Source organism: Terrapene carolina, unplaced genomic scaffold (genome assembly GCF_002925995.2).
Source record: "Terrapene carolina triunguis isolate 2854851 unplaced genomic scaffold, T_m_triunguis-2.0 Scaffold42, whole genome shotgun sequence".
Taxonomy (NCBI): domain Eukaryota; kingdom Metazoa; phylum Chordata; order Testudines; family Emydidae; genus Terrapene; species Terrapene triunguis.
The window spans coordinates 55,565,997-55,591,673 of record NW_020664393.1 but is presented as its reverse complement, the minus strand read 5'-3'; the positions used below and the strand labels follow the sequence as shown (position 1 = coordinate 55,591,673).

The window sequence follows — 25,677 nt, the reverse complement described above, 5'->3', positions numbered from 1 at the left end:
CAGAGATTCCACAACCTCCTTAGGTGATTTATTCCAGTGCTTAACTACCCTTACAGTTAGGAAGTTTTGCCACAGTCTAACCTGAATCTACTTTGCTGCAATTTAAAGCTAAAATAGAGACCAAATTATGTAATAGCATTCACATGTTTTTTCTTTTTCTTTAAAGGGAACAAACGAAAAAGGATATTTTAAAAATGAATTATATGTTTACATTAGATAAAGGCCCCAACTGAGTTTAGGGCCCCATTGTACTAGGCATCATACAAATGCATAGTAAGAGACTTAATTCCCTGAAGAGGATACTTAAAAAAACAACACAGGCAAAACAAGGGAGGGGAAACAGAAAGGAGATGTAATTTTGGTCTTGTACTGCTGATGTCTCTCAATTGCCCCAGATTATCTTTGAGGGGAAAGGGAGAGTCGAGGGGGGTGTGTGTGTGTGTGAGAGTGTGTGTGAGAGAGAGATACATACGCACATGCACTTTATATTCCTGTGTTGGAGTCAACAGAACCCACCTAGTTTGATTTAGCAGCAAAAACTCTCCGCAAGATTTTAGAATCTGGCACCCTATTAACCTATTATACCTTCTTACTCCCGACCTCCACACAGGTAGGGGGTTCCTCTGTCAGAGCCCCAAGGTTCCTCAAAGTTCAACTCTCTGGTTTCTTGCCCCAACTCATTGTGGCTATGAAATTTTCATGTCAAATGGACAGAATGGAGATCCCTTGAGAGCCGATCAATGACATGTCCAAAACAGTTGCCATGTCATGCAGCACAAGAATCTCCCTTCCACTGTGGGCCGCATACATGTACCCTGTACCATTTCCTGCCACCGCTGAGAAACCCATATTTGATTTAGTGGTCTTGATTTCCTGCATGAAAGGTGCAGGTATTTACTAGATTACAATTTAGATAACACCATGCAGCTTTTATCTTTTAATGAAAAATATTAATTTCTGCATATGAAATGTGCTTTTTTTCAAAGCTGATGCGAAAGGACAAAAGAAATATGCAGTTCATGTTTCATCTTAATCTTTTTTGTTCATAAAATGCTCTGTCAATTGCAGTAAATCCCAAAGAGAATACATTTGAAATAAATAAATGGAAACATAAATTATTTTAGTATTGAAACATAGCTTCCTTTTAGTTAGCACAAATGCTGAAGGATTAAAGGAAAAATATTCAATCAGTATTTTTGTTTCAGCATCCTCTTATTTTAATTACCATTTTTAATTTAACTGTATGCACCCTAGTGAATCAAGTTCATCCCTAGTGTAAGGAGGCACAACTCCCTTGAAATCAGTAGAGTTGTGGTAAATTAAATCTGGGATAAATATGGCCCAGTGCGATGGAATATCTTCACTGCGTTAGGGCAAGAAACTACATCAGTCTGCATGTGGAAATCAGAATTTGGACCTTACAGTAGGTAGCCTTTAAGTGTACTAAAGCATCTGTACTATAACCGATTTAAAGCTAATATATATACTTGCACATCTTGTTTGGTGACTAGAATTATTGACATATTTCATGGTTCTGCTTCTGATAAAGGTAAAAAACTATGAATGAAACACCACGGTTGAGATTTTAAAAACCCAGGAGTGTGGAAGTTCAGTTATGGGTTTCCTGCAAGAGAAAGTTGTTTTTTATTCTGTAATGCTCTATAGGGGAGAAAAGGAGTTGCTTCTGTTGCCAGTGCTTTCAGCCTTTAATGCACATAAGATGCCCTTGTATTTAAAAAATGCTCCTGGGTGTTGTACAACTGTTTTCAGTACTGGTCCAAGTTTATCTTCTCAGGGTAAGCCTGCTTCCTCTGCCTGCTGTGCTGTTGTCTATGCTAGTGTAACACCAATATGGATGGCGAAACACAGGTGTTGAAGCTACACCTTGTGGTCCTCCCCAGTGCAGTCCAACAATGCTGCTTCCCACGCTGCACTTTAATGGTCATTCTGTTAGTGAACTGGATCAGCATCTGCAAGAGGTGTATCTGCTTTTGTTTAGCCTTGTTGATGGAGACAGATAACTACAGCTCAGTTACCTGTTCTTATTGGAATGTTTTTTATTTGTACCATGATAGGACGGTCAGCAGAGCCAGTCTAACTACCCAAAGTTTGAGTAGGTTTATGCAGAATATTTTCACCCGTTGAGAGCATGCTCTCTGGGCTGACTGTGATCCCATGCCTCCAATGCTTTTAGTCTTTCTTTGGTAGTGTGCACTCTGGGTGAATCTTGAAGTCTTTAGATAACGGCAGTGAGAAGTGCATTTGTTAAGAAAGGGGAACTTTGAATTTCATTCCATGGTATCTAGCAGGGTGGATTTGATTTAAATCAAATTGATTTAAATCATGATTTAAATCACTAGTCAGGAAGACTTGATTTAATCATAGTTTTCTACATAAAAGTGCATTCTTGTTGGTTGTTATAACCTTAATACATATTCTTCACAACTCAGAGATATATGTAGGTTTCATTTTTAGAAGGTACAGTACACACTATACATTTTTAAACAGTGGTTTATTTTGTTTAAGATTAGTTTTTCAGCTATATCAGAAAATGAATGATTGTTTGGTTATTTCATTTACCAAAGGTAATTGAAGCAGATATTTATGAAGGTGGACTATCTCCAATTCAACAGGTTAATCATTAATATTTGGAGGATTTTCTTGCCATGCTGTATTAGGAGGAGAACATCACAGACACTTAAATTGTTTTATTTAACTAAAACAACAATGTTAAGTATTCTGGATTATTTTCTTCAACAGCAAATGTACAATATTTAACAAAATAAGCATATGTCCCTCGCTTCTCACATTTATCTCCAGACTTCTTCTCCTTGTCCATATCTATTCTGCCCCCCAACAATCTTCTATTCATTGAACTTTTTGAAACTTTGCACTTTTAGAGAGAGGTAAAGATTGACTCTCCGTATACAAATTTGCAGAAGGACAATAGAGTTGAGGTCTGTTATTTCTCACCTCTATATATTATTTATTTATTTAAAATCATTTTTGCTGTTGACAAGCATGTTACCTCTGTAGACACAAATCCACAGTTTGGATCCGAAGAAGTGGGTTGTAGCCCACGAAAGCTTATGCTCTAATAAATTTGTTAGTCTCTAAGGTGCCACAAGTACTCCTGTTATTTTATCTTTAGATAGGCTTTTTTCCCTCAAAAAGCATTTTATCAAAAAAAAAAAATCCTATTAAAAAAAAAAAATCCTTGATTTTTATCCATGCTGCTATCTAGACATTTGTAGCTTCCATTAGTTAACCATCTGTAGCATTACATCAGAGACTCAGGTTTGGCTATCAAATGTTAATCTATGTATTCTAACTTGGCTACATTTACTTCATGTTATATTGATAGAATAAAAAAGCTGAAGGGTTAAACTGATGTTTTGAGAAGTTGTAGTATTCACAAGCTCAAATGTTTGGATTGATGGTGACTAAATTGTGGTAATGTTTGTTGATTGCCCTTACATGAAACAATGAATCTTGAAACTGAGGTGTTATTTTGAAAAGAAAATACATTCCTTTGGAATTAAGAAGTTTTAGAAGGCAAATGGCTCAGTAAGGTAATTGTAAATTTTCTGCATATGTTGCAGAACTCCTCTATCTTGCTCTATGGTTGTGAAGTGCCCTTTATAGCTGAGTTATATACATTCTTCACTCCCCCTCCCCCTGCGGTGCTTGATTTTAAAAGGAAGTGTCTTTGTTCACTGCTCGAAAAGAGCTATATTAGCTGTTCTGACACCGGTGACTTGATCAGGGCAGTTAAAGAAGAAAGAGGTTCCTAGGCAACTGTTTCTTTTCTGCATAATTACTCATTTTATGGTCAGTAAATAAGCTGCATGTGCTTATGGGGAAATGGAATTTAGTGTCAATAGCAGTCAGACTTTAAGGGCTCAGTACTGTTCTGATGAAATCAGTGGATGTTGTGTCATTGTCTTGAGCAGGAGTAGGAACAGGTCCAGGGAGCACTTGTGGTTTTTTGTTTGTTTATTTTTTAAATGAGAAATTGCTAAAGTTGGTGTCTCGTTAGAAGGTAATCTGTTGGTTGATGCTGATCCATGTTATTTAGGCCTGTCATTAGGAGAAGCCTGTGTTCTGCTTTGTGCTGAAAGTCTTAGGAATATTGTGGGTCTCTTGCTTGTGGTGCTGAAAACATAGGGTTAGGCTGTTTTTAATTTATATTAGAGTGACTTTCTGATTTTTAAACTGCTTACTGCATGGATTTGTGTTTTATCAATACATCTCAATTTGTTTTAGTAACTGAAAAAGAAAGATAAGCTGCATTTATAAATCATTGAGATGTTTGAAATATCTAGTGGCTATGCACAATTTTTTCTGTACCTATTTCATATGTTTTGTTTTTAGCAGACCTTGATTGTTGTCAATATATATAATATAAAATTTCCCCAGCATTTCACACAGTCTCTAGGTCAGAGGATTGTTAAATTGGTCCACAAAATGAGAGTTTTAATAGAGAGAGTCTTATGGACTGTCTTTCTTCCCACTCACTATCGTGTGGAACACCTCTCATTCAGAACTTGTGTATCCTCACTGTGGAACTACAGCAATTGCTTATGTGGAAAAGTACTATTAGAAAACTTGTTAATATATTTTAGCTATCTCTTAATCAGGGCCGCCCAGACGGGGGGGCAAGTAGGGCAATTTGCCCCGGGCCCCGCAGGGGCCCCCACGAGAGTTTTTCAGGGCCCCTGGAGCGGGGTCCTTCACTCGCTCCGGGGGCCCCAGAAAACTCTCGCGGGGCCCGGACCCCCCCGCCGCCAAACACCCCAGGCCCCTGAATCCTCTGGGCGGCCCTGCTCTTAATGCAATTTAGCAACTGGAAGTAAGGCAGAGATGTCAACACAATGTGCCTGCTTTTCATGGACCACGGTTCAAGAATCTCTGTTCTAGGTTATTATCAGGTGTGGATTCTGAAGTGTTGGTTGAACAGAACACTGGACACTTTGCAGTGGTGCTTGAGTGGTGTTTTTGAGCTCTGTTATTGTTTTAAACAGATTACAAATAAAGCCTCTGGCAAATCCTTGTTTTTCACCTTTTATGGTAGAAGTACAGCTACAATTAGCACCTGAGAAATCTGTACAAATGGGTATTGAATGAAATTGGAGTCCTGCAACATCACTTTCTTATTGTGTATATTATGTGTGTGTGTGGGGGGGGGGGTGGAGCGGGGGGAACAAGTGGGCTGTTACATTTTTTAAGTGGATAAAGGCACAGAAAGACAAGGAGGCTGGAGATAGAGGTCTAGATGCACACACTTCTGCAGGTAGGTCAAAATGAAAATATTTTTCCTAGGTTTGTTTCTTGTAATCTTTTTAAAAAATTGGCATTAGAGTTTTATATTACCCAGCTCAAAGAGCAAAATTACAGTCAATGAAAGATTTTTAAAAGTCTTGGAGTACACAGAAAAAATCATTGTTTAATGCCTAAAGTCAGGTTAAGCTGGAACAAGCAAAAGCCTTGTTCCTCAATTTGAACTAGCTCGCTTAGCAAGCTAAATGAGGTGCTTTATTGAACATTTAACTGACAAATTTCACTAAATGTCATGGGCTCAATGACAGACGAGTTTAACTGTAGGATAGAATATAATTTGAATTGCTGTGAAAGCTAAGATGGGAGTGAAATTTCTTTTTTCTTAAGTCATACTTGGAATGAAATATAGAATGGGCCAAGCAAACATTCCCAGCTTTGATTAAGGATAACAAGATGCCTCCCCTCCCCCCCAAAAATCCCTGCAACAGCTGCAGAAGGAGAAAAGCATTAGAAATCTTAGCCTCTTGGAGCATGTTAAATGGAACAAAACCTTTTTGTGTAAAGCAGATATTGTGCAGTTAGGGTCAAATTGTGATCATATATAGGTGGGAAAACTTTACTGCATGCCTCATAAAGCTCCCAAGGAATCTCACAAAGATAACTGAGGAACCTGACTAAGATGACTAGGGCTATAAATCTCTGGCTGCCAGGAAGAAGATGGAGATACTGTCTAAAAAACAAGATTATTTTCCCCCTGAACATCAGGCATTTGATCTGTGTTAAATGTGGAGGAGCTTTTAACAGTTAACTGTACTTTACAGGAAAAATATCTGAAATAGTCTTGCTACTTCCCCCCAGGTTGCAGTTATTCTCCTCCTCTTATGTCCCTCAGATATTTGGATCAATTTGCAAGTCAAGATTTTGGTGCTCTCCGGAGCAACATACTTGCACAGGCGCCAGTGTTCCTTCTGTTCTTCCTCTTTTAAGATTCAGATTTCTCTGTTCTCTGGACGCTTTCAACATGATGGCTTCTTCTAAAAAAAAAAGTATTGACTCTGTGAATTAGATCTCTGCTCAGCAGTTTTTCTTTTGTCATTGTGACCCTCTGACATCTGTCAGCAGCCTTTGATACCATTGACCAGACGCCAATCTCATTTTCCCCTAAAAAAGGTATAAACGCACTTGGTGTACCTTTAAAAGATGAACAGCAAGACTATCTCAGTGACTATCTCTTGCCTTTAGAATTTACTTCCCGTGTAGCTGTCCAAATCTTATATGTGGTGCCTTCGGGGCATGATGCAAGGCATTATCATTGGATTGTGGTTGTGTGTGTTTATTAATACTTAGTGTTTTCATCTTCAAAGCTCTTTATTAACATACTAATTGATTAAGTCAGTTAGTTCTTTATCCCTTATTCCTGACAACATAATTGCTTCTACTTGAATAGCTGGTAGTAGAAGTTGGCAATAGGGGTTCTTAAAGAGGCTCCACATGGGTTAGTTCTGTCTAGTTGATGGTTTTTAATTTAGTATAAGTACCTGATTACTGTGGCATTACACACACTATAAAGTAACACTATGTTAGTGTACTAAGCAGGTATAGCAGTTGGGAATGTTTGTTTATTGCTGAATAAATTTTTTGTTTATTTTTTTAACTTGACTCTATTAAATAAAGTTCAGTCTTTAGGATTGTAAAGAATGAAAACTATATTTTTCTGTTAGGAAAAGGACTTATGTGTATTGTTGTAGCACCTAGAAGCCCTAGTCATATACTAGGACCATTGTGCTAAGCACTGTACAAATGAAGAACAAAAAAGATTTGTCCCTGCCCCAAAGAGCTTACAGTATAATACTAGAGGCAACAGATGATGGATACAGACAGATGGAATAGGACAAGGAAACAATGACACAATGCTGGTCAACTTGATCAGAAGTGGTCTTAGCATACCAGCAGTCTAACTGCTGTCAAGCTTTCATGGAAAAGGAGAGAGTTAAGAAGGGGTTAGAAGGAGGATAATGAGGTAGCTTTGCAGATGTTTACTAGGCACTCCTCCCAAGTGTGAGGGGAGCACAGGAGAAAGCACAAGGGTGCTTGTTTGAAAATTTAACACGTGGATGATGGAGGCTGGTGTCCTTGGCTGATTGGCGACAGGACGCAACATCTCAAAAGTGATTTGAGAGACTGTGAAGGGCGTAGAAAGTGAAGACAAGTTATTTATTAGATGTGATGGAGAAGGGGAAACCAGGGGAGAGATGTGAAGAAACAGGTGACGTGGTCAACGTGATGGGCTAGGAAAATGATCTTTGCAGCAGTATGCTGAATGCATATGAGTGGGACATGATGGCATTTGTCAAGGCCAGAAAGAAAAATGTTGCAATAATTGAGATAAGAGTCTGGAGAAGATTTTAGTTGCGTGGGTGAATAAGAAGTTACGCAGAAAGAATCAGTAAGATTTAAACATAGCCTGGATATGAGGGCAGAATGCGAGGTCTGAATTGAAGATAACATTCAGGTTACATGTCTGAGTGATGAGAAGGATGGTGCAGTTTTGTCGATGGTGGCAGAGAGAGGAGGTAGTGGGAGCAGAGAGGAACATGAGACTTTCTGTTTTTAGCCACGTTGAGCTTGACATTCACGAAGAGGTGTCCGAGAGTCAGGCTTAGATTTTAGTTAGAAGTAAGGAAGTAAATCTCTAAATTGTCACCATAGAGATGGTAGTTGAATTTGTGTTTGTGCATGAGGTATCCACAGATAAGATGTAAAGGGAGAAAAGAACTGGATCCAGGACAGCTCTGAGAAATCCCTTCTCCCAAAAAATTGAGGGGGAGGAAGATCTTCCAAAAGATGTGCTGAAGTAGCAATTAGAGAGATGGGAGGAAAACCAGAGGACAGTCATTGAAGCCAAGGGAGGACAAGATTTCAAGAGGAGCTTGGCTGACGGTGTCCAAGGTGGCTGACAAGTCACAGAGGATGAGGATGCAGTACTGGTTCTGGTTCTGAGCTTTGGCTAGAAAGAGGTTGTGACGGGTTCCCCCCGGGGTACCACCAGGAACTGGGGTACCACTGAGCCCCCTGACCCAGCAGGCTGGACTCCCTCTCACACTGTGCTGCTGTGACAAGCAGCAAAGCCCTCTAGCCTGCACTTTCACCAGCATACATGCAGGTAGGGACACACCCAGCTGCAGTTACATGGACATTCTCTGGCCAGCCCCTGCATAGGAAGGCTACAGCTAAGGCTACTCCCAGCTCCCCAGGTACACATCCCCTTTGGAGTATAAACCCAAAATTATACCGTCTTGCGCTGCACAGGGAACTGTACCGTGTAAGCTCATAAAATTCGCCCCCTCCCTCAATGTGGAGAGGAAAATGCAACAGCCTTTACCCTTGAGTTATGATTCCCACACACTTAACTCCAAATCACTGCTTTAAATAAAGCAAAAACAAGTTTATTAACTACAAAAGATAGATTGTAAGTGGTAGCAAACAGATAGATTACCTAGCAAATAAACAAAAAACGCAAACTAAGCTTAATATACTAAATAGATTGGATATGAATAGCAGATTCTCACCCTAAGAGATGATATAAGCAGGCTGCAGATTCTTATGGGGCAAGCTGCACTTCCTTTACTGCTTGGAATCCCCAGGTGTTTCATTCACAGGCTAGAAATCCCTTTAGCCTGGGTCCAGCACTTCCCCCAGTTCAGTCTTTGTTCCTCAGGTGTTTCCAAGAGTCTTCTTGTGTGGGGAATGAAGAACACCAGATTATGTCACTCCCTGCCTTATATAACTTTTGCATATGGCAGGAACCGTTTGTTTCAAAGCTTGGTTCCCAGATCAGTCTGTGGAAAAATACTGACATCCCAAGATGGAGTCCAGCATCATGTGGTCTGATCACATGTCCTTGTAGAGTTACAGCAGCCATTACGCACAGACTGCTTGGAGTGATCTCAGTAAAGCACATCAGCTGCGAGAAAGCTTTTCCTAAGGCCTATTGTTTTTACCTAATGGCCCATTGCCCACAATAGGCCCTTCTCCACCCACTATCTAGACTGAGAGCATCTTGTCTAGTGGGCGTTACCCAGGTGTAACTACATTTGAAATACAGGTACATAGTCAATATTCAGAACTTAAGATACAAAAATGATACATGCATACAAATAGGATAATCATATTCAGCAAATCATAACTTTTCCAATGACATCTCACATGACTTATTTTGTTGACATATATCCTAATTATGTGATAATCATAATCATATCACTGTGAAGAATATGGGGCACAGTGTCACAGAGGTCATTAGAGACCTTGGTGAGAGGGGTTTTAGTGGGGTGCGAGAAGGGAAAAGCCAGATTGGAGGGGGTCTGGAATGGAATTGGAGGAGAGGAACTCCAGACAGGGATTGTAAACAGCATGTTCAAGGAGTGTAGAGATGAAAGGGAGATGAGATGGTAGTTGAAAGGTAAGTGGGGTCAAGGCTAGGTTTTTTTTTAAGATGAGAGAGACTAGATCATACTTGTGAAGGAAGAAAGGTTAAGGATAAGGATAAAGTAGGGAATGGGAGTGGACACGAGAGACATCAGGAGATGAGATGGGGTCACTGGGGCAAGTGGAGGGTTACAGGTGGAAAGAAGTTGAGAAACTTTGTGTCTGTGACAGGGGAGAAGGAGACCTAGAGCGTTGTCGAAAGGGAAGGGGTGACTGAGGGGAGAGGGAAGGTCACACTATATTTTGTCAATGTTCTCTTGGAAGAATTTGGGGTGGTCCTGTGTGGGGAGAAAAGTGGAGGCAGGATGTAGAAGAGGGTTTAAGAAGTGAGTCAAATGTGCCTGGGATAGTTGGTGTGAGATTCAACTAATTTAAAGAAATGGAGTTGTTAGCTAGGAAGATAAATTTGTAGTGGAGGAAATCAGTCTAGTCATCGGATTTCTGCCAAAGAAGCTCTACAGCATGAGAGGAAGCTAATGTTAGCAATGAGCCAGGGCTGAGGGTTGGCAAGGCAGATCTTGTGATGGGAAAGAGGGGCAAGAGAAGGACAAAGGGAAGAAGAGTGGAGGAGGGTTTTCATAGGAATGAGAAGCTGTACTCACTTTTCCCATCCCCACTCATCCAACAAACAGAAACTTTATCCTTATGTATTACTGATTAGAAATGCTCTGACGTTCAGCTGGAACTTGCTATGGAAATGCCGTTGGGCTTGTGCCCAGTGGTAGGAGGGAAAGTGTTACATTCCAGGGACTTCCTGCTATCTAAGAAGATGGAATGGCAGGGAATCATGCCTCCAAGGACCTGAGACATCAACTAATGAGTTTCAGAAGAAAAGCTCAAAATAGAATGTCTGTGAGAAGTTTTCTGCCTCTGCCAAAAAATTGTCAGGATTGCAGCAGAATGGAGCCATTTAATCTGTCTGCATGCAGTTAATTATCAAGAGTTAGCGGCTCAGCAGGAGTTCCTGTGGGGGAAGGCTAATGACAACAATCCTATTCTCCCCTGGGAAGGCTTCTAACTAACAGCAGTGAGGTGTTTTAGATAAAGAAATCTTGGACAAACAGGTAATCCTTTTGCTCTCTCAACACACCCTGGCAGAAGTGGGATGACCAAAGATGTCTCTTTAATGCCTCTCTCACTCCTAGTTGTATGTATGTGGTATATTAAAATGACACAATCAATTTTGAAGCTGAATCAATTTCAAAAAAGGGGTAAGTAGTAGTTTCAGCTGCTACACCTACTCCTGAGTCCCCTGGTTAGTTTTTGTGTATCTTTAATCAGTTTCCTATTTTAAATTGATATTTCTCTGTTGCTATGTAAACTACCTGCACAAACAGAAGAAACTAATTACACACAACTGTTGTCAACTACACATACTAGAAATATGGAAAATATATCTTCTTTGATCTTTCAGTTAAAGTAATCTTGAATGTTACTTGTTTTATACACACGTTTTATACATAAGTGATGTTTGTTTAAAACATTTATTTAAAACATCTTTGTTTAAAGCATTTCCTTATTAAACTGCACTGCCCTAGTGTTTGAACTGAACCCTAGTTACGTAGATTCTTTTATTTTGCTGTCATCACTTCAACAGACCTGTCTGTCTGTTTTCAAAATAAAAATATTTCCTAAAGCTAAGGCTGACTCTCCATCTTTATCTTAAAATATTGTGCTCTCTCATATACCTGCCCAATGGCATGAGTTAAGGACAAGTCTCAACCTCAGTTTTTGAGTTCTCTAACTCTTCTTTTCAAAATGTATGTGTGTGAGTATTGGTATTAAACTTTTAGTCCCCACATGGTTGCCTAAATAAATACACACTAGTCATACATCTAAGTGTTCTTGAGTAAATAAGGGTTGCAACTCTGTTCTTTGTATTTGTGATAAGTCGGTAGTAGTAAGAATAGTGTGGATGTGTGGCAAAAGTGAAATGCTTATTGGTTGACTCAACTATAGGAAATATTCTGGTGAGCTGCAGATTCAGTCCAGCTAAATTTTTAAACTTCCTAAACCTAACAAGTCATAATTCAACTCTTGTGAATTTTTATTTCTATTTTAAATGTTTTCCCTTACCGTTACCTTTTCCCCCAATTCTATTCTACTTTCTCTGCACTCAGTTATCTCTCTGTTCTATCTATCCAGTTTCCCCTCTTGTCAGTTCCTCAGCCTCTTGCCTTCTCCTTTTTCCAGATCCTTTCTCTCTTCTCCCTGGCTTTTTCCCCACCAGTTTATTCCTCTGGTTTTGTTTCTTTATTTTTCCTCCCCCCCCCCCCCCCCAGTCTACAAATGGTTAGTTGGCAGCCTGTGAAAATTTTTGCTAGGGATAGCTCACATAATAACGAGGGTGGATGTGGCTCCTAGGAGCCCAACAAATTGATAATTCTTTTGGTAATTTGGTATTTTTAGGCTATTTTCTTACAAGATACCTGGAAAAAGCAGAAAGAAATCAACCCAAATTGATGCAAATACACCTAAAATCTCTCCAGTGGTCACCAGAACATTTGCTGGCTTGAAACTTATCTCTTGAAAATAATACTGCTTTCCTTACTACTTTGTTACAAGAGAGACAAGGTGGGTGAGGTAATATGTTCTATTGGACCAACTTCTGTTGGTGAGAGAGGCAAGCTTTTGAGCTTACACACAGCTCTTCTTCAGGCTGCATCTACACTACACTACTTACAGTGGACCAATGTAGCACTTGTGGTGGAGACGCACTAAGGCGACGGGGGAGTTGATTATCTACTTTGGCTTAATTATTCCACCTCCCATGATGGGCTCTCCCGCTGACATAGCGCTTTCTACACCGGCACGTAGGTCGGTATAACGTAGGTCGCTCAGGGTGTGAATTATTTACACCCCTGAGCGATGTAAATTATACTGAAATAAATTGTAGTGTAGGCAGTGTTTTAGGGCTTGGCTACACTGGCACTTTATACCACAATAAAGCCTCCCAGAGCGCTCTACTTTACTCCCCGTCCACACTGGCAAGGCACGTAGAGTGCTCTGACTCCCTGGCTAGAGCGCTCCTGGTGCTCCACCTCTCCGAGAGGGATAGCGGCTGTTGCGTATTGGCTGAGACACCCCAAGGCCAGTGTAAATGGAGAGTTAAGTTACAGCGTTCTGATTGACCTCCGGAAACGTCCCATAATCCCCTTAAGTTAAGTGGCCTCTCTTCTCTTTGTTGTGAAATCGGCTGAGGACTGCGGAAGTGCCTTTTCAGAGCTCCGTTTCAGACAGCGTCTGCTTATCTGCAGCAGGGCAAAGCGAATGTTTACTGAGTGAGTGAGTGAGAGGCAGGGGGACTAGGGGGATCTGAACTTAGAAGACAGCGTGCTGACACACTCTCAGCACTCCAAAAACCCACTCTCTCTCTCCCCCCACATACAAACAACATACTCCACTCCACCCCTCCCCCCTCATTTGAAAAGCACGTTGCAGCCACTTGAATGCTGGGATAGCTGCCCATAATGCACCGCTCCCAATGCCACTGCAAATGCTGCAAATGTGGCCACACCAGTGCGCTTGCAGCTGTCAGTGTGGACAGAATGGAGCGCTTTCCCTAGTGCGCTCTGTGAAGGCTGGTTTAACTCAAAGCGCTCTACAGCTGCAAGTGTAGCCAAGCCCTTAGAGTATCACAGCTAAATACAAGGGGGAACAGATTGTTTAGCGTAAGTAGTTAACACATATTTCAGAGAACCATTCAAGATGAAGTGGCTTGAAGTGGCTCCAGTCATAGGGAGGAAAGGAATGAAGGGGGCAGAAGCATCTCTTGGGGGTTGTTAGTGGGTTATAGATTGTTGTATTAAGCCATAAATGCAGTGTGTCTATTCAGTCCATGATTTTAGTGTCTAGTAAAGTTTTGAATTTAAGCTCCCAGGTGTGTTTTGAAAGTGTTGTACAGGTTTCCTTTGAGGATGAGGACTGATAGGTCACTCATGAAAAGTGTTCACCCACAGGTGATGTGGTGTTTTTGTTTATCGTTATCTTATGGGAGTTCATTCAAGAGCATAGTGATTGGTTTCACCCAAATACTTGCTATTGGGGCATGTGGTGCACTCAATGAGGTACACCCCATGTTGTGATAGGCATGTGTAGGATGAGGGATCTTGAAAAGTGTGGTGTGGGGCATTGTAGCAGTGGAGATATATCTGTAGGTTCTGCATCTGTTGTTCTGGCAAGATTGGTGCCGCTTTGAGTAGGTGTGTCCTGGTCTGCGGGGAGCTTGCCTCTGATGCTGATGTGACCAGGGTCCTAATGGGGGCCAGCTCTGTCACTCAATTATGGTGAACTGCAAAGAATGGGGCAGCCAAGCCCCCAAAAGCAGGTGGATATTCCAATACTTAAATTCACCAGGCCAGCATAAAACAGCTTCTTTATTACCTTACTGGTTAATCAGAAGTCCAAACAACACAGTTCCCTTAACATGATCCAGCTTCAGGCCTCCTTCCAGGTACCCACGTCAAATATGCTGAAAATTTTTGTAAATCTTATTTCATCATATACAAGAAAAGGTTCTACCAGTCCCAAAGGATCGGACACATTACCTCCCTGGTTAACGAAGGTTTCAGATTTTACCCAAATACACGCTACAGCCAATTCTTATTAACTAAACTAAAATTTATTAAAAAACAAAAGAGCGAGAGTATGGTTAAAAGATCAATATGCATACAGACATGAGTTCAATTCATTGAGGTTCAGATTCACAGCAGAGATGGTGAGCTTTGTAGTTGCAAAGAGTTCCTTTAGAATTCAGTTCATAGGTCATAGTCCAATGTCCAAATCTCATATTCAGGGCGTACCAGCATAACTGGGACCTCAGTCTTGCAACTCAAACTTCCCCTGATGAAGCTTAAGCAGATCTGAGATGACAGAATCAGGACCCAAGGATCTTTTATACAATTTCATGTCTTTTGACAAGTTGGGATTTCCTCACAGAACAAAAGGTAATTAGGATGACTTTGAAGGAAGTCCATCACTGGTACTTAGCTATACGAATTAACATAAGGCCATTTGCTTTTTCCTACACCATTCACAGTACATTTCAAAGAGAGATGAATACCGAGATAGCCCATGTTTACAATTCATTTAAATGCTAGGATCTTCTTTTGACTTCTGAATTATCAGAATATAGCATAGACAGGGACGTATGTAAATACACAAAAACACAAACATTATCTCCCCCGGTGTCTTTTGAGGGTTATTTATTTTGCAGGATTTATAACTCTTTCTAGCCACGTGTCACACCCCCAAGGTGAGACTAGTGTGGAAGGGCAAAATTAGAGCTCCTGGATACACCTTAAGGTCCTTCCAACATTGATATGAGCTGTGTTTATACTGAATTCTTTGTAATGCCAAATTATTGATGCATACTTTGGCCCCAGCCAAAAACTTAATCCATGTGAAACACTTTAGTGATTCCAGGGTTTGGTCTATGTGTTAACTTAACATAGCCATTAATGTTCTTCAGAAAGCACTTACTCTGGTATTCAGCCATGACGGTTGTGAGGTATTGTACCTCAGTTTCCCTTTGTGCACAGCAGTTCAAGCTTGTAGTGGTTTTTCTGCTGTGAAAAGTTTTAGAAATAGTCTATGCATTACCTGTGAAGCCTCAACATTATTAGGCTTTTTAACACAAAGTGTGTTCCTGTTGAACCCAACAGCATAATCATAAGGGTTTCTATTATGTACCTCTCTTAACATGTTCAAGGGCTTTTCCAAAAGACCATGCATGTACATTTTTACAGTTCTCGGTATCAGCAACAAGTTAGTTACCATCATTAGCAATAAAATCAGTTTTTTCACAAGTGTACATTTACAATTATTTTTGTCATGCCAAGCCTTTGGTTTAGACAAATCATTCTTTAGGTCAGCTTGTTCAATATCCCTTTTGAATCTTTGTAGCTTTTTCTTGACCTCAGGGTCTTCCTTAACATAGGCCTGGTCTACACTAACCCCCCAATTCGAACTAAGGTACACAACTTCACGTGTCAACGTACCTTAGTTCGAACTTACCGCGGTCCAGACGCGGCAGGCAGGCTCCCCCGTCGACTCCGCGTACTCCTCGCGCCGAGCAGGATTACCGGAGTCGACGGCAAGCACTTCTGGGTTCGATTTATCGTGTCCAGACAAGACGTGATAAATCGAACCCAGAAGTTCGATTGCCTGCCACCGAACCAGCGCGGTAAGTATAGACAAGCCCATAGGCTTTCAGTTTAACCCCTTCCTTGGGGTTTTAGTGTTTTAGGGTTAACCTGCGGCTTTTATTTTCAAGGTTTAATCCTTCCCTTCCTCCCTGTCTAGTAGGGTCAGAATCTGAACTCTTCTGTGTAACAGAATCCATTGGCTGGCTGGGTGCATCCTCTTTGCTAATGGCTATGGGCAAGTCTTTCTGCCCCCAGTCAGTCACGTAATTTGCATGAACACAGACACTAGCTTGTTTACTAGTTTTCAAATCCTCATCCAAATCCTTACCAATTCCAAGGCTGGACTCTGTCTTAAAGAGATACCATCCATTTTCACTAGTATATTCGACTCAAGGTTTATTTGTTCTTCCCTTACCAACCTCTGCTTCCACATGGAATCAGATGTCAATTACACTAAGGGCTAGTTTACACTGGCAACGTTAAAACGCTGTTGTGGCAGCGCTTTAACGTGGCTTTGTGTAGTCGCGGCAGAGCGCTGGGAGAGAGCTCTCCCAGCACTCTAAAAAACCCATCTCCACAAGGGGCGTAGTTACCAGTACTGGGAGCGCGGCTCCCAGCGCTGGTGCACTGTCTACACTGGTGCTTTACAGCGCTGAAACTTGCTGCGCTCAGGGGTGTATTTTTTCACACCCCTGAGCAAGAAAGTTTCAGCACTGTGAAGTGCTAGTGTAGACAAGCCCTGAGAAACTACAAGACATATCCAAAATATCTAGAGATGAGAGTTTGCCTACTCTCCTCTGCATCTTGTAACCCGGTAACCAGTAACCCAATCTTTCCTCAGTACCTGAATCAGACTGCTTACTTAAAGAATCAACATGGAGACATTCATGTTCCAACAACATTGTCTCCCCAACAAGCTGGTTAAGCTTATAGGGCTGTTTAAATTCCCTAACAATTTTTATTTCATTTGAAATCTTTTCAAAGCCTTCCACACTGGGTCTTTCTAAAGCAAAGTCACCTCAGAAAAACTCTGGCTGTTAGGAACTGGAACAAGTCTCCCAAACAAACTCTTGCTTTCTCTATACCGCGATTCACCCTGAGTTAACTCAATCAAATCACTTCCACACCCATCAGTTGCAGCAAACCGCTTGCAAAAACTACCCTGAAGATTTTTCTCTTCGGGAATTTTTCTAAGCAACAACCCATTTTTCACAGAAATTCTGCCCTTACCCTTTTCACCTAGGGCTTGCTCTAAAGCAGGGGTCGGCAACCTTTCAGAAGTGGTGTGCTGAGTCTTCATTCGTTCACTCTAATTTAAGGTTTCGCATGCCAGTAATACATTTTAACGTTTTTAGAAGGTCTGTTTCTATAAGTCTATAATATATAACTAAACTATTGTTGTATGTAAAGTAAGGTTTTTAAAATGTTTAAGAAGCTTCATTTAAAATTAAATTAAAATGCAGAGCCTCCCGGACTGGTGGCCAGGACCTGGGCAGTGTGAGTGCCACTGAAAATCAGCTCGCGTGCTACCTTTGGCGTGCATGCCATAGGTTGCCTACCCCTGCTCTAAAGGAACATTTTCCTGAGCAACAACAGACTCTTTCTGGGTTTCACTTAAATCCAGAATCACCTCTTCCCCCTCAGGAGGATTTTCACAAAATCCCCTTTCAGGTAAACTGCTAGACTTCATAGTCACAAAGTTAGAAGCATTCTCTTCCTTGTTGCAAGTTTCCACACTGTCAGTGGGTAACTTAGTCAAATCACCTTCATGCTTTCCTTGTGCCCTGGCTATATCATCACCCTGATCAGAGAAAGTTGTCATAACTTTACCCAGCAAAATACTAACAGGCAAAATAGAAGCACCAGAATCGCTTGGTCTCTGTGAGCTATTTATGACATTAACTCGATGCATACTAGTTACAATGTCATCATCCCTAGCAGAAACAAATTCAGGACTACTTCCTTCATGGGCTTTAGTTGTATCCAGAATCAGCTCTGGGTCAACTGATCCATTTTCAACCATCACAGGCTGACCGACTTCTTCTGTCTGCTTTACAGACAGAAAAGACCTGGGGAAACATTCCCCTTTAACAGACAAACAACTTGGGATATCCTTTCCGTTGTCCCTGCACACATGGCTGTTCATCGACAATTGCTTGGAGATTGGGGTAGCTCCCTTCATAGGCAAGTCATTACCCCTAACAGACAGAGGAACATTTCCTTCACTGACACAGTTCTCCACACTGGTAACAGGTAAGGTATAGGGATACTCATGGTCCACTGACCTTGCTTTTCCAAACTGCTGATTAGACAAAGCCATCAGCTCAGAAGGCTGCATATACTCATCTAAACTTCCTTTGCCTTTCCCTCCCTTAACAGATAAACGGCTGTTTTCCACAAATAGTGTCTTATTACACTGAACTACTTGGAAGTACATCGCTTTTACCTGGGTCAGGCTTACTTTCCGAAGCTTTACTAGCCAAAATTCCATTACCCATAAAAAATTTACCCCTTTCTTCCTCAATTAGGGCTTTAACTTGATCACCAACTTTAATTTGCTCTAGAGAAACATCTTCCTGAGCCTTATCTAATGCCAGATTCACTTCTGAGATACCAGAAAGACAATTAGGAATTTTTTCCACATATGCACTACTTTGCACAGATAAACAGCTATCTTCCTTATACAGACATTGGGAGAAATCTCCATAGGCAAATCCTTGCCCCTAGTAGACACAGGTTCATGATTATTTCTTTCCTGTGACTGATTTATGTCATCAACTTGATTGAACAAAGTTTTAATATCATCCCCAATCAAAAGATCCTTAGGCAATAACTTCCTTACACCATTCCATTCAAGATGGATTCTGGCTAAAGGCATACTTACAGTAAACTCATAGAGGATTACAATATTCACACTCTTATTTGGTAAATAATCTTCCTCTTTGACAAAATCTCTTTTAACAAGAGTGATGTTAGAAGCTGTAATTTGCCCTAAACAGCTTTTACCATTGACTTTTACATTCTCTGCACAAGTTATGGGGTTACCTTCACCAGAGCTCACAGTAAAAGCATTTACATAAAAGGTGGCAGTGTTGGGATAAATTTGGTTACACACAGACAACTGCTTAGAGTCAAACAATATACCAACATTCTTACAAACTGGATAGATTCTATCCCCATCTTGTTGTTTAAAGGAACTGGTTTTTCAGTATAATACAGTTCCTGTTGTTCCTTTATTCTCTTGAATTGGAACTTAAGTCTGTCCACTTTTGCCTTAGCTTCTAGTTCCTGCTATCGAATATATGCCATTTTTTGTTCATGTTCAAAACACAGGCGTTCTCTTTCAGGAGCTTCTCCTTTCATATCAGCTATTTTTTGCTTTTGTTCAAGTTTTAGCTGCTGGTTTCTCACTGCAAGCATTTTCACTGGGTCTGCCTCCTTATCACTAGCAATTAACAGATTTTTCAGTTCCTGCTCCTTGGGGCCTTTTGCTTAAAATATAACCCTCTCTGTAAGCACAATTCTTCCAGGCTTTTTCTGTCAGGATCTTGATCATGGGTCACTCACTGTAACTGATTTTTAACCCTTAAACTTTCCAATGTCAAAATTAAATTTTGACAAGCATGTGGTTCTGATCCAAAAAACCCAATTAACCTGTGGTAATGTGTATCCAAGCATGACTACACCACTGTGACCGGGGTCCTAGTGGAGGCCAGTTATAGTCACTCAATTAGGGTGAACTGCAAGGAATGGGGCAGCCAAACACCCAAAAGCAGGTGGATATTCCAATACTTAAATTCACCAAGCCAGCATAAAACAGCTTCTTTATTACCTTACTGGTTAATCAAAAGTCCAAACAACACAGTTCCCTTAAAGTGATCCAGCCTCAGGCCTCCATCCAGGTACCCCACGTCAAATATGCTGAAAATTTTTGTAAATCTTATTTCATCATATACAAGAAAAGGTTCTACCAATCCCAAAGGATCAGAGACATTACCTCCCTGGTTAACGAAGGTTTCAGATCTTACCCAAATACATGCTACAGCCAATTCTTATTAACTAAACAAAAATTTATTAAAAAACAAAAGAGCGAGAGTATGGTTAAAAGATCAGTATACATACAGACATGAGTTCAATTCATTGAGGTTCAGATTCACAGCAGAGATGGTGAGCTTTGTAGTTGCAAAGAGTTCCTTTAGAATTCAGTTCATAGGTCATAGTCCAATGTCCAAATCTCATATTCAGGGCGTACCAGCATAACTGGGACCTCAGTCTTGCAACTCAAACTTCCCCTGATGAAGTCTAAGCAGATCTGAGATGACAGAATCAGGACCCAAGGATCTTTTATACAATTTCATGTCTTTTCACAAGTTGGGATTTCCTTGGGGAACAAAAGACATTAGTAAAAATGAACAGGAGTACTTGTGGCACCTTAGAGACTAACAAATTTATTAGAGCATAAGCTTTCGTGGGCTACAACCCACTTCTTCGGATGCATATAGAGTGAAACATATATTGAGGAGATATATATACACACATACAGAGAGCATGAACAGGTGGGAGTTGTCTTACCAACTCTGAGAGGCCAATTAAGTAAGAGAAAAAAACTTTTGAAGTGATAATCAAGATAGCTCAGTACAGACAGTTTGATAAGAAGTGTGAGAATACTTACAAGGGGAGATAGATTCAATGTTTGTAATGGCTCAGCCATTCCCAGTCCTTATTCAATCCTGAGTTGATTGTGTCTAGTTTGCATAGGTCCATCACCGGTACTTAATGAATTAACATAAGGCCATTTGCTTTTTCCTCCACCATTCACAGTACATTTCAAAGAGAGATGAATACGGAGAGAGCCCATGTTTACAATTCATTTAAATGCTAGGATCTCCTTTTGACCTCTGAATTATCAGAATACGGCATGGACAGGGACTGTTGATTACATTGTCTGACCCTACTCATACATATGTAAATACACAAACACAAACATTATCTCCCCAGGTGTCTTTTGAGGGTTATTTATTTTGCAGGATTTTTAACCCTTTCTAGCCATGCATCACAGCTGAGCTTGGTGAGGTTGGGGGTTGTTTGAAGGCCAGAAAAGGAGGGTTCAGGAAAGACTTATTTCAGGATGGGGTCCCAATCAAGTATGGGTTATAGTTGTTTGATGATACTTGGTATGGATTCCGGTGTGGGGTGGTAGGTGACAATAGGGGTGTGTGGTCAGAGGGGTTTTTATTTCTATATTGAATCAGGTTCTCTTGGGATATTTGGGTGTGGGTTGTTACAAGACAGGATAACTGAGTGTGCCTACTCTTTTAAACCTTTGCACCTTGTTTCAATCAAATCACTCCTTAAAACCCACTTACAATTTAACTCCTTCACCAATTTTAAAATAAGTAGCATGTTTCATATATTATGCATACAGCTAACTATTTTGTGACCTTAATCCATCCTTGTTCTCCCCTGTGACTGTTATCTCTCTAAGCCATTTCTATCTTGATCTGTATGATGAACAGGATAGGGACATGTCCTGTTTTATTGCAAAGTGCGATGCATATCTATGGTGCCATATAAATACAATCCTTGTAGAAATGTTAGCTTCCTGCATATTCCTATGTTATATAAAATAATCTCCCTTTCAAAAGCATGAGAAATTTTAGGATCTTTCTGTTCCGTAGGCATACCTCTAAAATTCATTTTGGTCCTGTTACTACTTGTTCATTTTTTTCAATCTACTAGTCTCTAGAAATCTGTCTCTGGGGTTTATTTATATGCCCTACTGTTTTGACTTCTCTGATGATTTGTTCTATATGTTAATTACCTTTTGCATCATATAGTTCTACCAGACTCCCCTGTTTATTCCTAGTTTTGTGAATGGAAGTGCTGCCTAGCAACAGGCAGAGATCCTCTGTACCCTGAATGTGAATAATCATGTGAATACACAGGTGGTCTTGATATGAAATAAAGCACATGATCCAGTAAATAGCTGTGCAGTGGTTTCCTGATAATCGTCAGTAATTTCTCTTGAAACAAGTGAGGTATCAAAAATATCTGTTACAGGTTTCAGACAGTTTGTTCACTTCCTTTAACTCTTCTGAATGTATTCTGGTGATTGGTATTGTCAGACGCCACTGGTGTGGTGCTCTGCTCTGTTCAGTGTTGATAACAGTCGGCTGCGTGTGTGTGTTCCCTCTGTGTTCTGCTCTGGGTCTGCGCAGATAGCTGACACAGCAGACCCCAAGAGAACCCCCAATGACCATAGACTCCAATAAGGTACGAAGACACCCGGCCAGGTTTATTGTCAAACAAAGCACAGTAATAGTTTCCAGCAGACTCTACAGGACATACTACGAATTTGTATCCCCTGACAATGGACCAGCTCAGTCAGTGGCGGGACTCTCCACTGCCCTCTAGGCCAGACAAAGACATTCACTCTGGGGTGCATTCTTATACACAGGTACAAACAAGTTACACATCACTCCTGACATATTGAGGCACGACCCCTCTGCGTGTTGGGGTGCTGCCTCTCTCCTAGTACATGTTGGTTCGAACAAACAAGTCTATCCATCATATTATCCTTTGACCCTGTCTTTTAGGATGGGTCAGCCTGTTCCTCATTATCTTTGTGGAATGTGTTCGTACCAGACTGTTCTGGTGCCATCCTGGCCCATGTTTATCCTATTAGTGCTTTAGATATATGTATATGTCCAATTAGCAGCCTTCTTCTTGCCAACTTCTGTGAGCACTTAACTTTGTTAGCAAAGTCTTGACCATTACTTTAGCTCAGGCCTCAGGTCTCATACCGGGCGTCAGGGCCTCATTTTACCACAATTGGACTTGGTGCTTTGCCTAGATTCACAGATTCCAAGGCCAGACGTGATCATCTAGTCTGACCTCCTGTATAACACAGGCCATAGAACTTCCCCAAAATAATTCCTAGAGCAGATCTTTTAGAAGAACATCCTGTCTTGATTTAAACATTGTCAGTGATGGAGAGTCCACCATGACGCTTGGTAAATTGTTCCAATGGTTAATTACTCTCACCATTAAATTTATGCCCTCTTTTCAGTCTGAATTTGACTTGTTTCAATTTCCAGCCATTGGATCATGTAATATCTTTCTCTGCTAGTTGCAAGAGTCCATTATTAAAAATTTGTTCCCCATGTAGGTGCTTGCAGACTGTGACCAGGACACCCCGTATTCTTTTTCTTTTTGTTAAGCTAAATAGATGGAGTTCTTTGAGTCCATCACTGTAAGGCATGTTTTCTAATCCTTTAATCAGTCTCATGGCTCTTCTCTGAACCCTCTCCAGTTTATCAACATCCTCCTTGAATTGTGGACTCCAAAATTGGACACAGTATTCCAGCAGTAGTCGCATCAGTGTCAAATAGAGATGAAATAACGTCTCGAGATTCCTGTGTTTATGCATCCCAGTATCACATTAGCTCTTTTGGCCACAGCATCACACTGTTTAAATTAAATGCATGTAGCCTTTTTATAACCATTTGTTATCTATGGCACTTAGCTCAATTTCACAAGAATGATAACCGACTTGGATATCTACCCCATTTCTCCATAATGACAGGAATAAAGTAGTGGAACAACTTGATTTCCTTATCTACTAGTATAAAATCACTCTGCTCTCAGTTTTGAGTGGTTAAATAGATATTTTCTTTCGTTTGTTAAAAAAAATATTTAAAAAATCCTTATTGGTTGAAACTTTCTTTAATTTGGCAATCATTTCATCTGTTTTTCTAAGCATTCTTGTTAAATTTGTCATCTTTGTTCCCAGCACTTATATTTTAAGTGTCCTATATCACTATTTATATTTGTTTTTGCCACATTGACACATTCCTTTTTCGGTCATTTTCATGTGGCTGGAATGAATTTTGGTTGTTGTATCTTCTTGCAGAGGAGAAAAGATTCTAAATCTGTTAAGTGTTTCATCTCTTTCTTAACCTTAAATTGATATCATTCAAGCCCAGAAATTCCCAGAAGGATATCCTTCTGGGGATTTCTGGGCTTGAATGATATCAATACTGCAGGCAAATATCCAGAAATGGAGTATAATATCCTGTAGTCATACTTGATTGAATGCAAGTGACAGTTACTAGATTTCTTTTTATGATGTGGGTGTTAATTAAATGTATTTAAAATGTTTACTTAAAATGGGTTTTCCTAGTTCACTAAACTCTAAATTCTAAGCAGGTAGTTTTCTTCCTACCTTTTCAGAAATTTTAAATAGTGCTCAAATTGTATGTGTATCTAGACTGTGTTCATCCATGAACAGAAACGCTTTCTTGGAAAAGTAAGTGTCAAGAGCAATGAAAAGTGTCTGTATCTGAAATCCATCTGACTTACCGTACTGAGTGCATATCACTCTTAGGCTTTGGTGCATCATCTTCACAGTACGCAAAAATGCCGCCCACCCGCCTCAACAGGGGCCGGTGCTGAAAGGGGACAGCCTCAGCAGGAGGGAGGGAAATCCTCTCTGAGAGACACCGGATAGCTCCTCCCCCCCCCCATCCTATTGGAGTATCTGGCATCCATTGGCCAGATAGGGTGAGGGGTGCTGATTGGCCAACATTCCCCAGCTCAAAGAATTTAACCTTTAGTAGGGGTGGTATGGAGCCTCTTTTGGTTCCATTCCAACAGAAGCAGAAGACCTGGGATTTTGGTGATGGGCCTTGGGCTTGTGGAGTAGGGTAAGAGCTTATGGCACTTGCAGGCTGAGGTTACCACCTTTCTGCACCTTCTGTCCCTTTCATAGGGAAGTGATGGTGGTAGGACTCAGTGAGCTGAGTCCTGGGGTGGGGGAGTAGGCTGAGGAGAACCTACCCCGAATCATGGGTTATATAGTAGAAGAAGCCTTGTAACCCCCACACTGGAATCACTTAAACACCTGGGATAGAAGAGCATGGGTGCTGGGCAGCAGGTAATGCCCCTCTCCTGTGTTTAGATTTAATAAAAATTGCAGCCTGCTGCTTAAAATCCATCCATGTGTCTGTCCTCATTTTGCTTCTGTGTCTGGATCAATAAAGCTGTGCTTTTAATCAAGCAAGAGAAAACTGCAAGCAACTTTTAAAAGAGAAAAGTCATGTTTTCTGGACACTATTTATTCAGTAATCCTTGAAAGGCAGAACATTTACTGATACTTCTGCACGCACATTACTTCTCCTGTCATGTTGCCAAAAAACTTGACTACAAGCAAAGGAGCTCTGAGTCATGGTATCACTGTTGCATGCTTTATTACCTCAACAAACTATTGCTGTCAAATAAATCAGACGCCCTACAAAATGAAGTGGCAGCATAAGTTGCACCTAGGAGAATTCAATAAAACTTGTATTCCTCTTCAGCATCCTTATGGCATAGTAGTACTGCTAATAAGATTTGATTAAAAATTCTGGTCCCACACCATTGTAAATGAACTAACTCAGTACTACTGTTGGGAATGGTGGGGGTAATACACTTACTGCTTTGATGAAAAGACTTGACTTTGTTTGAGTTTTACCGTGTCAGCTAGTATTTGCTAAGTGGGTGCTAAACACTTCTTTATATTCTTTTGTAGAGTAACTTTTAGTTGAGACAAGCTTAAATTGACTTACTGAGTTGGTCATCAGGAGGCATCATTTCAGTTTCTGTAGTAAAGCTGCTGAATGGGAACTATAACTACTTTCTGCGACAGTGTTGTGTGTGTTGCACACAAAGTATCTGGCTGGGGAGTAGGGGACTCTATGTGCATAAATCTCATTTTGTGTCTAAGCTC

The 25,677-nt window shown here is 40.7% G+C and overlaps 1 protein-coding gene across 1 annotated transcript in view; it reads left to right on the top strand.

The window, feature by feature from the left end:
* Window positions 1-25,677, top strand: part of MBOAT2 (membrane bound O-acyltransferase domain containing 2) — a 190,356-nt gene that overhangs the window by 45,331 nt on the left and 119,348 nt on the right. The gene's annotated exons all lie outside the window — the stretch shown is intronic.